Source organism: Motacilla alba, chromosome Z, assembly GCF_015832195.1.
Source record: "Motacilla alba alba isolate MOTALB_02 chromosome Z, Motacilla_alba_V1.0_pri, whole genome shotgun sequence".
Taxonomy (NCBI): Eukaryota; Metazoa; Chordata; class Aves; order Passeriformes; family Motacillidae; genus Motacilla; species Motacilla alba.
This window is the reverse complement of record NC_052046.1, coordinates 25258744-25274365: the sequence shown is the minus strand read 5'-3', so window position 1 is coordinate 25274365 and position 15622 is coordinate 25258744. Positions and strand designations below refer to the sequence as shown.

The 15622-nt window shown below is 33.4% G+C and overlaps 1 protein-coding gene across 26 annotated transcripts in view; it reads left to right on the top strand.

Moving 5' to 3' along the window:
- MEF2C (myocyte enhancer factor 2C) overlaps positions 1-15622 on the top strand; it is a 280803-nt gene that overhangs the window by 17892 nt on the left and 247289 nt on the right. For 17 of the 26 annotated variants that reach the window (XM_038125304.1, XM_038125280.1, XM_038125279.1 and 14 more), the window contains 2 exons: positions 7723-7826; positions 8476-8707. The exons of 7 other annotated variants lie outside the window; for them this stretch is intronic. The gene's annotated coding sequence lies outside the window, so the exon portion shown is untranslated. Of the gene's footprint in view, positions 1-7722; positions 7831-8475; positions 8708-15622 lie in introns of all 26 variants that reach the window. 2 more of the 26 variants (XM_038125281.1, XM_038125286.1) reach the window with 2 other exon arrangements.

Below are 15622 nucleotides of genomic sequence, written 5' to 3'. Positions count from 1 at the left end.
TTGCTTAGTCATTGTTAAATACAATTTAAATCAAGGAAAATTCAATTTTGACATTGCTGGATTTGTATGACTTTATAGTGAAAGTACAACCACTTGTAGCATTGTTACACAAATTTTATGAAAACTTATACACCACTATGGGGAAATACAATTAAAATGTGGTAGATTTTTGTTCTCAGAATTTTTTAAAAGATATTTGTCTAGATACTTTCCTGTAATCACAATTTAAAGTTATTAAAAGTGCCTAGGCTCTAAAAAGTTTCTAGGGCTATACTAAATTCACTGCATTAACCATATTAAGAGCTTATGAGCAGAGGAGAGTGCCTAAAATGTGTCAGGGCTTCACAGACTTATCAAAAATTATAATATTGAACAAGAACTAAAGACTCTTATTTTATTCTGTTATTTTTTTAGAATATAATGTATTTTAAAACTATTATTTGTGTTGCCTGTGTGTAGTCGGATTTGAAAATAGCCAAGAAATTAAGTGCTTCCCCATATTATTAAATATCTCATTTATCAGTGAAAATAGAGTTCTTTCCTATTTGCATAATTTAATTATAATGTGCAGCCTTAACATTTAGAAGTATGAAAGTAGAAAGCTGATAATTTCTATTATAATTTCATACAATATTTCAAAAAAACTCTTTTTTTTACCCAACTGATGCCTCCTAGTGTTTCACATAATAAAACACGAATGAGTCAACCTTAAATGTAAATATTGTTAATTCATTTTCTTCATCTTATGTGATACATAAAATTACTATTTATGTTTTTAATTTTGTATGTGTTATTTTAATCAGACAGGAAACTCACATAAATTCAGATGTTTCATTTTAATGGATACTGAAGGTGCAGTTCTATTTTCTTTCACTATAGTTTTGACTAGCTGTGTTTTGAAATGTTTAAGTTATATAGAGTACGTTTCCTTTTTCTCCTTTTGTTTCCCATGTGCATTAAATGAATTTTTCAACAATGTATTATTAGGCTCAAAGAGAAATTTTAAACATTTGCTAGCATGACGCTTTAAAAAGTAAGCCCTCAAAATAGGCAATAAATGCAGTTATAGGAATGTTTGAAATGTTCTAAGGGACCTCACAGCCAAATAAGATTAAAAAATACTGGTCTGCAACATGCTCGCTGACTACAGTCCTCAAAGAATAGTTATTATATTTTGTAGCCATTCCTGATAATTTTCCTGTTGTATGATAAGGAAAACTGTGTGAAGATAGTTTTCAAATTTACCAAATGTGCATCCTACTCTTTTAGTTGTGTATGTGAATGATCAGTACTTCTGAAAAATAGTTCATTTGCATAAAATATTGAGATGGAGTCTGAAGTAGTAAAGACAGTGTCCTTTTCTTACAAGTGCAGTCTGGTCATATAACTCCTGAATGCCTCAAAAAAACACATTCAGCTCTACAATACAAAAGTAGAATTTTTTAACTTATATTTTATGGAAAAGTTTAATTTTCAGAAAGTTATCCAGCATCAATGGGCCTCAGCTGTATATTTCATCTGCATAAGCTATGCTCTTATAATGATAAAGAAGCAGCCAAGACTGAGAATACTCTTACACAATTAATGCCACAGTTTTATGTAAAGTATGAGATCAATTTAGTGAAAACTGAATTGGAAATAAAGCCTGTTATTCTACGACTTTCAAGAAAAGCAGTGACATTCCTTGGTACTTACACTGTTCAAGAATTTTTAAAGATATATAAAGTCAGATTGCAACTGAAAATCAAAGTTTAAGAGTTAAGATGAGTAACAAAAATTCATGTCTTCTCAATGCACATATGATTAATTAAGTCAGAAAAATTCTGACTGTATGCAGAGAGTTAAATCTATATATGTAAATCTTGTTCATGCAAACTAGTATCTGATTTTATAACATTTTAAAAGTGCATATTTTAGGATTGTGTTTTGCCATCAGCCCTGTTAACATAGCATTTTTCTCCCTGTAGTTTTAAAGTGCAAAGAGATCTTTAAAAGATCAATTATTTATTTAACCCAAGAAATATCACATAGAAGCCTATCCTTTAAACTTCCTTGCATCTTGAAAAAGTTTCAAAGCATGCAAATGACACGTGCTATTCTGTGAGGAAAGCTAACATGTTATTGATAGAATTTTCTGATATATTACATTGCAACTTGGATTGTGAAGAGAAAGAAAATGTGGAAGAAAAATAGAGGGAAGCAAAGCAAAAAAGATTCTTTGTGTCATTTCCAGTGTAGGATTGATACTCTGAAAGACTGCCAAACAGAAAACAGAACCTCACCCAGCTATTTTTTCCCCTTTTTTTTTTTTGTTTGTTTGTTTGTTTAAATTACTATATTTAGATTGTAGAGATTCAAATTATAGCCTACACTTGTGTTATCTGACTTAGAACAATTTCTGGACAATTTATCTGACAATTATTTTAGTCCTATATGGAATACACTATATGGATTCAGTAATCACACCAGTGAGGTCAGATAGACTATGCCCCACTTGTAATTCCCTGAGCAGGTGTTTTAGCAGTCACCTGCTCCTGCAGGGTAGATGTACTTATTTCTGCCTTCTGGCACCTTCCCCAATATTGGAAGCCTGCAAGAGCTCAAGTGAAGAGAGCTCCAGAGATCTTGGCCAATACAGCTGGTCGTGGAAGTCAGTCAGTATCTGCTTCCTCCATTTAAACTAACCATAAGGCAGCCCACAGATTAAGGACAGAATTGAACAGATGGCATACAACTCCTTTGCCTTCTTTTTCCATGTTATAAAGCTGATATGAAACTTAGATTCAAATCTAACAAGTCTCATCCTACTCTTATTTCTTCAACTGTATAATTGATTAAATGAAGTTTATCATAAAAATTATAACAAAATACCAGTGCAGGAATTCACCTGGTAATATTTATTACCATCTCTTATTTTTCATTCTGTAATCTCAAGGTCTAAGTGAACTGAATTAGAAACAACATTATTTATGTTTGCTTTTATAGATATAGGGTGCATGCCACACTCAGTTAAATTTCACTATTTACTTTTAAGTTGTCAATCAATAGCTGTTAGCAAAGTATGTACAAAGGGCAAGGAAGGAGGCTTGTGAAATTGTTTATAAACCGCATCAAAACAAGTTGACAAACTGCAGAACACTATCCATGTGGAACATTAATTTTAGTAATATAAAAATCAAGTAACAGATTAGCATGTGCTATTTGTGTGATTTTGAATAAAATTCTTCCCCCTAGTGAAAAAAAATTCAATATGACATTATGCTTGAAATAATAGTGCATTTTTTAACCAGATTGTTTAGATATTGTTGGATTATCAGAGATATTATAATGTTTCAGAACATATTCGCCCTGTAAGAAGTTTGACTGCAGTACTTTCCATTTAAAAATTCAATATGGACTTCTCAATGAACACTGTTTTAAATAGTTTCATCAGAGTTGGGTGGAAAAGCTGTCCCTAAAATGGGGGCTAGGAGGGGAGGGCATTGTAGACAAACAACGGGACACTGAGGTTCTGTGACCATCCTGTAATGCTGGCCCATGTGTCCCCTTCAGCCTGGCATTTTAACCTCAGTATTTTACCGCCAAGAACTCCCTTTTGATGGCCATATCCCATGGCAACTACTATAAAAATGTTAGTATTCTGGGGACATTCTGTGAAACCAGCAGGAGACAGTGTGTTCTCTAGATTTAGCCTCAGGACTGCTTTATGTCTGTCCGTCAGTGTTCTGAGTATGTGTCTGCTTATACTGAGTATGATAAGTGGGAGAACAGCAATAGAGGAGGAAGGCTTTTAGGGAGGTTACAAGAATGTGGATATGGTCTATTTGTTAAGATGGGATACAATGAAGGAGAGCTGGTCATGTTAGTCAAACTTAAAACCTTAATCTTGCAGGATTTTTTCATTAAAAATTCCTGTTGAAGTGTATATAATTAATCTTGCTGTGAATAATCTTTAATTGTTTCAGACATAGGGCAGTGGTCTTACTGATTGTTGATTGAAACATGTTGTGGAGCTGTAAGGAAAGATCTTTGGAACAGTATTTGATGAGACAAATTTGATTTGATTTTGCAGACAGAATCTTGGAAAAATCATCAGTTTTCACGTCATCTTGTTTATGTATATGAGATGGACATATAGCAGAAGAATGAGAAAAAAATCCATGTTACCACCCTAGTGCAATCTATGAAATGAGTCAATTTGCATACTTACTAATCTTCTTCATGACGCATTTTTTTATTTCAGAATACTGAGCCAGAAAATGCATTCAGGCCATGGCATACAAAATTTATAACTTTATCCAAAACACACATAGACAAATTTAGAAATTATAAATATGACCATAAATGTTGGTAAGAGTCTATGTACGGGTATGGTCATTTAAAACTAAAACAAATTTCATTCATGTTCTTAAGTATACACATTTCAAAAAACTATAACCCAGGCTAGTACTCTTCGTTACATTATGTGTAGTTCACAATTGGAAATAATACATTTTTTTGTTCAAAATGTGTATAAAGTGGAAAATAAGTTGGAAAAAATAAGTGGAAGAAAAGTTTTCCATTTTACTCTTAAAACAGGATGAAATGATTGCCAAGCTACCTAATTGAAGCAAACTTCCCATAATTATAGCTGTATCTTTGGTAGGTAGAAATCTGCATATCTTCACAGGGAAAACAACAAGATCTGGTGTTTCCATTTTATTGTTGACGCTGCCATAAAAAAGATTATGCATAGGATAGAAAGAGAAGAATGGTCTTCTACATTTCCTGTAATATTGGCATACAAGTTGGACTAATATTTTTGTGGGTTTTTCAAAAATTGTTATTGACAAAACAAAATGAAAATCTATTTTCTATACATGTTCCAGTACTTAAATCCTCGTTGAGAACCTTGCATTTAGTTCAGTTATGCTTCCAGTAGATAGTGTCATGGGCTTAGTATTATAATGAGTGATGACATGCAAAATAGTCATCTAGAAAGCATCCTTACTGGGTGCTATATTTTCTGGAATTTCATAGTTTTAAAAATTGCATGAGAGGTGATGTTGGAGTCTCCCCCAGTTCAGGGTGACCCCAAAAGGTGGAAAAGTCTCTGCTCCAACCCACGCTTCCAAAGAAAGTTTCAATAGTCTTCAGTTGTCCGGTCTCAAGGTTGTTTATTGTATGTTATCTAAAAGATTTTCTTCCTGAGCTGCTGAGGTCCGCTCAGCAGGTCAGCCAAAGGCACACTACCCTCCCATGAGGCTGGTGCTATCTTTTATACTAAAAACTACGTGTACTATATTTACAGCTCTATTCCAATAGCTATTACCTATGTTATACAGTCAGCTTCTATTCTAAACCAATCTAAAAGTGCCAACATCACCATGAACATGGAGGTTAGGAAGGAGAAAGAAGGAGGACAGGGCACACCCAAGTCCCTCCATCTTAGACCCTCAGACCCCCACATACAAAGTCCCAAACCCCCATGTACAAAATCCTAAATTTTTCCCTTCACCCTGTGATCACTACTGTTGTGCTATCTAAACTTTTGTGACTTGTAATTCTTCATACAGAGTTGGTAGTTTGCTCCATGGGCTAAGATTGAAACACCACATGTCTTTGGCTTCATGCCAGGGTCTCAGAGCCCCCTGCCAGCGGCTTGGGCCATCCAGGGCACCCAGAGGGGTGTCCTGGGTTCCGACAAGGTGATACAGTGGTGATAGGCATAATGCAAATCACTATGTCAGATTAAAAGCAAGCAATAGAAAAATTACTACTTTGCATCATATTTGTAATGCTATTTTGATTTTTTCCCTATTTTTCTATTCATGTAGTAATACACATAACTGAGGATGTAAGGATTTCTCAATGGAGACAGGGTGTGTTTTTATTAACTTTTTTAAAATCAACATATAAGAGTAAGAAGCAATATGCCATGCAAAAGAGGCATGACAAAAAAAGAAAGACATTCTGCTCTGTTTTTAAGAGCAGTACTTGTCACCTATCTGGACAAATGATTATTTTCTTGAGCTGCTTTCTGTTAAAGGTCTGTAAAAGTCTGTAAAACAGTAGCACTCTGTTCTAACACATTTTTATGTATATGATTACAAGCAAACCTCCTGAGACCATCACTTTTTTGACTACTCCAACAGGACACTTCTACAGATTTCTGACAGAAAGTAATTTTGAGAATAGTCACGAAGAAAGTATTTGTTCGCCCCTTTTGCTTTACTGTTTTCTAGATGTGATCAGAAAGAGGAAGTTATTCCACTAATGGATCTGAAGATTGCTCTATGAATTAAATAACATACTAAAAAATACAACTGCCATGTTTGATAGATATAAAGTCAAAATACAATGTGGATATATTAAAAAGGCCTCTTTAAAATCACAAGGAATCTAGAGATGTATAGTTTTGTGAGATTCTGATGATGATAATATGTGAATGAAAGAATCATCAGCATTCTATTTTCATATATTGATCTGCATCCTATTTTTACATGCAGAGTAGTTGAATAAATACCCACTCTTATGTCTGTTCACGAAGACCGTTTTCTATGACCATGATTTAACTAGATATCTAAATCTAAAATACAGTCTTTCTACTGAAAAGGTGAGCATACAGCACATTCAGTTTCAAAGTGTGCTCCAAACTTTGATCAAGTTTCTTGAATGCAATAATTAATTGTCAGCACCAAATGTAACCCATCGGTTTCAATTTCCAAGGTGATTAGGGAGGAGAAACCTTCAATACAAATTTCAAAACCTAAAAATATTGGGATTATTTTTAAAATGTCGGTTCATCCTTAATGTACAATTCAGTAATCATCATCTCCCAAGAGATACATCAACTTTATTTAAGGCAACATATGCAAGGTAAAAACATTGCAAGTGAATGGCAGAAGCTGAAAAATAGAATAAAAGGGACTCGGAACCCCCAAGTGTAAATATTCACTGGAACTGCAAACTTTTTTTTTTTTTTTTTTTTTTTTTTGCAAGTCTGTTATGAATGCCTAAGTGGAATGAAATTCTCAGCTTTTACTAAAACCTTAAATTTGTGTTGGGATGTGTTCAGAAAATTAAAAAGGACTTAGGGCAACATCTGAAGGAGAATTTAGGATTTACTTTGCTATGTCTTGTTGTCTACTGGAATCCACATCCCAAATTAAAATCTATAAATTCTTTATGAACATTGGTTTAATTTTTATGGCAGAAATTCAAGAGTTGAGAAACCTGAATGGAAAGACTTCCTACTCTTAACATAGAGCAGTTAATGGTAAATTCTGTCTTCCATCAGTTACAGAATATTGTGGGAGAAAGCTAGTCTCAGTTTCCAAATGTGAGGCTGTTACATTTTTTTATAGGTAATGAAATACTCATTAAAGGAAGGACTGTAATTGAGTAATGTTTTGCTGGAATGCCATAGTTCCTTACTTATTGAGTTAGTCTCTCAATCTCTTTTACCTCTCATACTAAAAAATGCAAGCCTTTCCATGTTTCTAGTCTGTAATATAGCTTTCTGTTTAAACTTATAGCTAGTTTAAACAACCAATTCAATGCCATCTTTGCTATTGCATTGTCTGAAAAGTTTGATTTTACTTTATAAAATACAATGTATAAGAAAATAGTTCTTTTGATTTTACCTTTATGAGTGCATTCATCTGAATACATAAAACTAGGTAATAAATACCTCTGTGACAGTCTTTCATAATTTTTAGTGACCTCATTCTTTCATTTGAGTTTGCTTTTGAACAGATACATACTATGCTTAATGAAGCTCTGAAATCTAGGATTGGAGTTAGAAACATGAAGAGATGATTGAATATGAGAACAGTGAGCATGTTGTAAGTGAGTAATGAATTGATTATGGATTGGCTGAGACAGGAATTACAGCTCCAGGGTGTGCTAAATCTCTCAGGCTACCTAAGAGTGTTTCATATACCTATAAGAGAAAAAGCAGCTCCAAAATAACCTTTTTTTTTTTTTTGCATGTTCTCTCTCATCTTCAGACCCAGAGTTTGGGTGGTCTTTTAGGAAAGACCTTGTGGCTTAGCATGCATGACTCTTCAGCCAGTTTCTTATATAGTTAATGTGCCTGTTGAATATGTGGCTGTGAGTCGAAAGCTGATTTCATGACCACATTAGTATCGTTGAATTAATGAAGAAGAGTTAATTCCAGTTAAAAAGTTGTGGATATTCTGTCTTGACTAGTATTTAACCAAAAGCTTGAAGCTGCTCATAAGTTATAAAAACATGCTGCTTTTTCCTTTGCTTTTACTATAATTTGGAAGTTCTGATCTCTTCTCATGAAGAGAACTTACATCAAAATATAAAAATGTATTTATTTAAGAGTATTTAAGACATAAGTAAATATATGACAGCATGTCCTTTGTTCATGTATTCTAGCACAACTTCACTGACTCGATGACCTACTAAAAACTGCCTTATATACAGGATTCATGCCATTAATTAACATCCACCTCTTTTTCTCAGTTCCGCTCTCTTTTTCCAGACTCATTAGAAACAAAGATACCATTTGAATAGAACATTTCAAAAGAAGATCTTCTTATCTTCTCTTCTGGACCACCCTGGGAAGAATGTATAAAGATGTACCACTTCTTTGATCAAGGGCATTATAAGCAGACTTAAGCAGTTTTCTAAGTCCCTCTTGGGTGTACGTGTGTGCTTGCCATTCACATACCCTGAAATGAAATGGAATGTGAAGGTACATTTTATGCTTTTCTAGAGCTGCTCTCAGTTTAGGAGAGTATACCTCAGCTTCTGTCTGCTAGATGTTAATTGTATTATGTTATAATCTGCATGGGTTTCATAGAGTCCAAATCATTCTACTTTTCTAATGTGATTCTGAAATACTTTCAGAGTACCAAATAATCACTGTAGATGGAATATATACAGGCTGAGACTGATGGCCTCATGAGACTTCCAGGTGCTCTGGATTACTTAAGGTGCTCAGACCATAAGTTGGTTTATGAATCTTTACTCATCTGGCAGTCCAATTTTATTGCTGATGTATAAGACAAAAGTGTGTAAAACATCACGACAAAATTCAGAAGAGTTCGTATGTCCTTTTTACTAGAACACTATATTCTTAGAAAAGGGATGGAGGGAGGGAGGTAGGTAGGGAGGAAGGAAGGAAGGAAGGGAGGGAGGGAGGAGCCAGCTTATTTGGTCTACCTTCAAGTATTTAGTTTATCTTCAATTAACCAAAAGGGAAACAATGTAAATTACTTTGCAGCTGAAAAAATATTTTACAGTCTCATCAGAATATCTGAATTCTTTCCTGAGTATAAGCATGCAGTTCTGGTGCCATGATGAGTCAATAGCTGGAGAGTGTTTTTCACTATTACTGAAGATCAGGTTCTCCTTCTATGTCAGAATACATAGTTACCACTATTTGTGGTGGCAGATCCGTACTGACAACTGTAACTCACTGATTCTTTTGAGAGCCATCTTGGGTTCTCAATCCATATATTCAAGTGAAACTTGAGAAGATGCAAGCAGCAATAACAAAGCTGACTCAATCATCATTTATGCTAATTCAACATGTGCGAGGCCCATGTCCTGTAATGCTAGAGTATTAGCAGGTTATTTGTTTTGCATTGATTTTAGGTGTAATACTACTTTTGTCTGAGAGAATAGCTAAGCAGAGGAAGGATATTCTAGCGTCTGTGATGGCAGCTTGGATTTGGGAAGTGTGGAATCAACTCTTCCAGAACCTCTTTTAGAAGACTATGAAGATTTCACTTTGCTCATGCATCAATCCCCTGTCTGTAGAATGAGTCGGTATTTCCCTAAGACAGATTCTGTGTGACCCAAGCACTGTGGTAACAGTGTCCATATGAGTACCATGAGGAGTAAACAAGGCAATGTAGACTATAAATATGTAGTGGCTTTTAGACAGTTACAATCTAAAGCAAAGGAGCAGACTTTTAGATAACGTCACTTTTGCTAGAAATCCATTTTAATTAAAGTTTAGAACTTTCTGCTTCTTTCTGTCCATTTTTCTTCTACTTCCTTAGTAGTTGTGCCAAGGTATCCATGTGTGTTTCTTCCACTGTCATCTGGCTCAATCCCAGCAGATGCACACAATCTGTTTTGCTGTCATTGACAGGGCTCAATTTATGAAAAAATGTGGCAGAACATGCTGCTGTAGTCACTTATACAGGATTCTCTTTTCTAAGTAATTGAGAAGAAATTAATTATTTTTTATTTTTTTTTACATATTGTTCAGTCTTGGGGTTTTATCCAGGCTACTTTGCATTGGGTTAAACAGGGTGTTTGTTTAACATCTTAGCTTTCATTTTTAATTCCTACTTCGTAAAGTTCAAATTTACTAATTATGTGTATATAGAAATCACCACAGAATGTTGACAGACCTCAGTTTCAAGTGGTGGCAGTAATTTTGGCCATTTGGGAATAAATGTAGTATTCCCAACTATTTTAGACAATATTATAGTGTTTATTTTAAATAAAATAATATAAATACAAATTTTCCAATTTATATATAACCCTGATCATCCAAAGACATGCATTCTTTAGTATTTAACTATAGAATGAACTAACTGAATTAACTATACAAAAGAATTAACTATACAAAAGTTAATTAACTGAATTAACTATACAAAAGAATTTTGTATACAGGGATAACATGTATACACACACATATATATATATATACATATATATTCTCATGCAAAGTTATAGTTAGTAAGAGGCTGAGTAGAAACCAATCAAAAAATGAATTTTTTTTACTTTACTGCCTACAGAATAAAAGCTATAAACCTTAATGTTATCACTTATTGTGTTATTGTGGTAACAGGTTCTAACATAGATTAGGGCCTGTGCATAATGCTATGCAAACACGCATTAATGAATGGCTCTACCTTTGGCCTTAACAGCATGAACAAAAAGGATAGTACAAAAAAAGGTAGATGGAAAGAAATGAAGATTTTTTTTTACGATTATGAATGTCTTGCCTTTCTTCCCAATTTTCAAAAGGAAGACTTGGTGTAAGTAATTAAAATTTATGGAAAGTATCTAACGAGAAAAACACAATTTATTAGGTGATGGGGTGTTCTCACTGTCTTTGCCAAAGAAAAAAATCAATCAACAGCTCAAATTTTGTGTTCCTTCTTTGCTGCTTTCTACCTCTATCCCAATGAAGGCAGGGATGACAACAGCGATTTCCACACTGGGTTACTAAGTTTACAGCATAAGCCATTTAAATATGTATAGGCATTCTACATATTTATTAAAAAAAAACAGAGTTTGATTTACAAGCTGATGTTGCCTGTAATTCTTTTATTTTGACCTAAATTTTCCCTTTGAATTATAGTTTTTTCAGATGGGTTGATGGCTCTGGCTTCTTTATTTTTTTTATTCTACAGCTAAAAGAAAAAAATCTTCCACAGCTAGGATCTCTATTAATTCCCTAAATTGAAAACTGGTTTAGTGAGCCTAGTGTCTTGGCTGGCTTTGAAATATCTGCATATATACATTAACATAAAATAAATATATTTAAATAAACTTGATCTATGTTTTTAGTATGTATTTTTAAAGACTATTTCATTTTGAGAAATGCATTTATATACTTACAACTCTGAATTCATATTGTTGTCCCTCACCTAGTTGCAGATTTGTATTATTGATAGATTATTATGTTGAAAAGGCTGTCTGGAAATACGCAATAGTGGTAGGCTGTCATTAACTACGCTTATGGTTTTTCTGTAAAGTTGTTTCTTATGATCATGTACATATATTTATACATATGTACATATATTTATATATATGTGTGTGTGCTTTTTATACAAATATGTATGGTTTTCAAACTATGATTGCATGGTGCTGGGTATGCCTTTAATTTTAAGTAAAACTGTCAAAATGTCTCTTCAATTAGACCTCACAAAAATAATCAGTCCATAAACTTGTTCTTTCCCCATATATATAGGGTTACTGTATAAAATAAGTATTTCTTCCATTGATCTAAACCTAAAATCTTCTGTATTATGGGTTAAAATATAGTAATTTTTAGTGTGGTCTTTATAAGTGCTTTTATATATGTTGGCATATTTTGGTATCTAAAAGATAAATGTAAGAATACCAAACCTAATTTCTCTTGATTTTATAGACAGGTTGAATTAAAAGATGACTATGACCCTTGTTTTTTATTATAATATTTTAATTTGTTTGTATCTTTTTTAAGGAGAGTATTCTTGTATTTTGAAGAGGTCTATTACAAGCTAGACCTTCAAAGTTTCTGGAAATAATTTCACCCTTTTAATTAGTCCTAAAATTACATTAGGATGGGATTTGTTAATGTGGGCATTTCTAGGAGACAAATAGCATCAGTGTGTCAGTTATCACATAAAATGTAAAAAGCAGACAGAGAAAATAGGGTCCTCAGATGATTTCTTTTACTATCTCTATGTCTTGATTGCTAGGCACAATTTAACTCCAGAAATATTGTTAAAACTTTGCTAATACCCTTTTAAGACTAAGATTGCAACACATCTATTAGTTAGGGGAATGAGAAGTGAAAGGGATAATTTAATACATTTCTAAAAGGGTCAAATTTATATCCTAATACTGATAATTGAAACTTTTCTAAAGTGTCAGGAAAGATGGTAAAGACCAAAATAAAGACTTCAGAATGTAACATTTTCTCATTGTGTACCAGTCAACCTTATTTTTTTAAAAATTTAAGCGTTTTGATTATGGTTCCTTTATTAAAAACAAACCCAAAACCCAAAACCAAAACCAACCTACCTCCCACCCAAAAAATCATTATAATTTTAAAAAACTGATACAATTATTTGCAGCTTAGTACAACAATACATTGCTTTTAGATCTAAATGCTAAACACCAGAATCTCAGCACCATTTGCCTGGTATTTCATGATCCTACATGGAATCTTATATGGTAAAAAAGATTACATTTATACACATCCAAACTGGACAAATTAGATTATAAATTCCAAAGCTGAAGACTTACTATATTGAATGTTATTCTGAATGTTAAGCAGTTTCAGATCCTGTTTCAAACATCAGTGCTGATCTCAGCTGTAGATACATAACAAGTAAGAAGATATGAAATAAAGAGGGTGTTTCAGGGTTTTTTTTTCATTTTACATAGCTGATAACTTACCATGAAGAAACAAACGAAGAAACAAATAAACAGAAAAGCAGAAAAGCAATAGACTGAGAGCTGTTTTTTTCACAGGTTCTGCAGTTTTTAATTTACATGAAGTTTTCATCACTGCTAGTAGGGACTAGTATTTTCAGTGTCCCAGTAATGTTTCAGGAATAAACATTGATACTTAAGTGATAGTATTCAGATATCTGTATCTTCAGAGAAGCAAATATATAGATCAAGTAAATAAATCCTGTATGTATTTCCATCTTATACTTCAACAGTAACATAAATAACTTGAAGATATCATTAGAAGTATCAGTTGTATGTATGATTATATACAGGAAAATTAAGATATAATCAATATTATAAGACTATGTTTCCTTGCTGTTAAGGAAGTAGAACAGTGGGGTCTTTTTCCCATGAAAATACTTTCCAGTGCCTTACCAGTAGCGTGTATCCAATGGGAGAATCACCCTCTCTAGCTGGCTGAAGCAGATTTTTTCCCTGTGTAAGGCTAGATGTGGATTTTTCATGAGCAGAAACAACCTATTTTTATGATGTGAACTCGCCTCAAAAATGTATTATTCATAGAGCATGGCTCTTCACCAGTAATGATAGCTTGAGCTAGTACTGCCTCTGGTGAAAGCACTGTTTTTATGGGAAATATTTTTCTTTACAAAAATGCACATATCATTTTTTTAATCTGTTTGCCTGCAGATGCAGGACAAACACATTACTCAAGAAAAAATTATACACAGTTTAAGAGAGAAGGGGACTGGATGGGGACAGAGTTGATCACTAACTCTTACACAGTGCACAGAATTTCAGTGGTGTACAGTCATGCTACACCTGCCTAAATCTCAGAAGTTGTGTGCATCTATGCAGTGCAAGAGATAGCTTACAAATGATTAATTTTGAATCCCATCACAATATTAAACACAAAAAAATGTATGTACAAATATCAGTTATTTGGCCAATTATATTATGGCCTCTGTTTCTCTAACAATTTGTCATTGACAAAAATATAGACAGTGTTTTAATTATATACATATTATTTTCAAGGAAAATACTGTAATTTTGGGGGTTCTTTTCTGCATTATTCAGAAAATTTAAGCGTGTTGACAATGTTAATATGAGTGACGACAAAGTAGCTCTTTCATGGTGACACTTCTAAATGATCTTATATTGAGCTTAATTGACAAAGCTGTTAATACCATTTTATTTTTTTTTAATTAGCAGTGTCATTAAGCTTGCAAATACACTGTCTCTATAACTGTTCTGGTTTTTTATTTCTGTTATCTAACAAATGAAAAACTAAGAATGGACAGATAGTTTTGTTGTTTTGAATGTCTTATAATTCCACTTTAGTTTGTTTGAAAACTTAAGTGTGAAAATATCAAACATAAGGAGGTGAAAACATAACATATATCTTTCTTGTAGATTCTATTGTGTAGAAAATATACATTTGATGTTATAGAATGAAACCTCTCTCTTCAGTATCTTGTTAGAAAAATTCCAGGCAAGAAAGCTCTTACTCAAGTGCTCAATGTGCATCCCAGTTAAAGTCAGGCCTATATTAGACCCCCTGGGCAATTCAAGCACTGAAAGATCCTGACATTTTTTTGAATGAGAGGAGCCGGGGCATTTCTGGAGCTGAGAAAAGAAACAGTTCATTACAAGAAGGTAAAGCAGATGTTTAAGGAACGTGTACTCTCTGGTCAACAGGATCACTTTCAAATCTTCAATACTTCCTTAATTTTTATCATGTTTGTCTATACCTATATAGACATGCAAGGCAGAGAATTTTTCTTCTCTTGTGCATAGAGTACACTTCCTATAAGGAGATCCTGGGTTATGGACAGAAATATTCTATATTTTAAATTAATAAGAAAAAAAGAGGGCAAAGCAGCAACTTTGCATCATCAAAAAGATTTTGTCCACTACAGGTTTCAGTCAGAACTTGTGTACACAGTAGCTTCTCAGAAAACCAGGCAACTGTGGCTATTTCAGCATTATAGTAAGCTAATATTTTCCTTCTCTGAATACCCACTGTTACATAATAACACTGAAAAATAGTCAACTTGTTTCTACAAACTTATCTGAGAGAACTCTTCCTTTAAGTAATAAGGCCTGGTGGCTGTGGAAGGTCTTTGTCTGAATGACTAAAATTTATCTGGTTTTGGTTTCATTGTCTATCTTGCTTAATAAAAATATATATAAGCAGATTTGTACAGTTTCTATTCTGAATTGAAGTATGAGAAGATATTCTGTGAAAGCCGGTTCTCTTCCTAAAACTGGACCAGTGGTACAGGCTTCATTGCACAAGGAAACTTGTGTTAATATCTTCTTAAGCTCCTTCTTCCATTTACTGAAGTCTTGTTGGCACAAGAGAAACTCTTTTCCATATCAGAATACTCACCAAACATGTTCTATTTTCTGGCATCTTTAAGTGGGAAATTTTCACATAGCACATTACAGAAAATTTTAG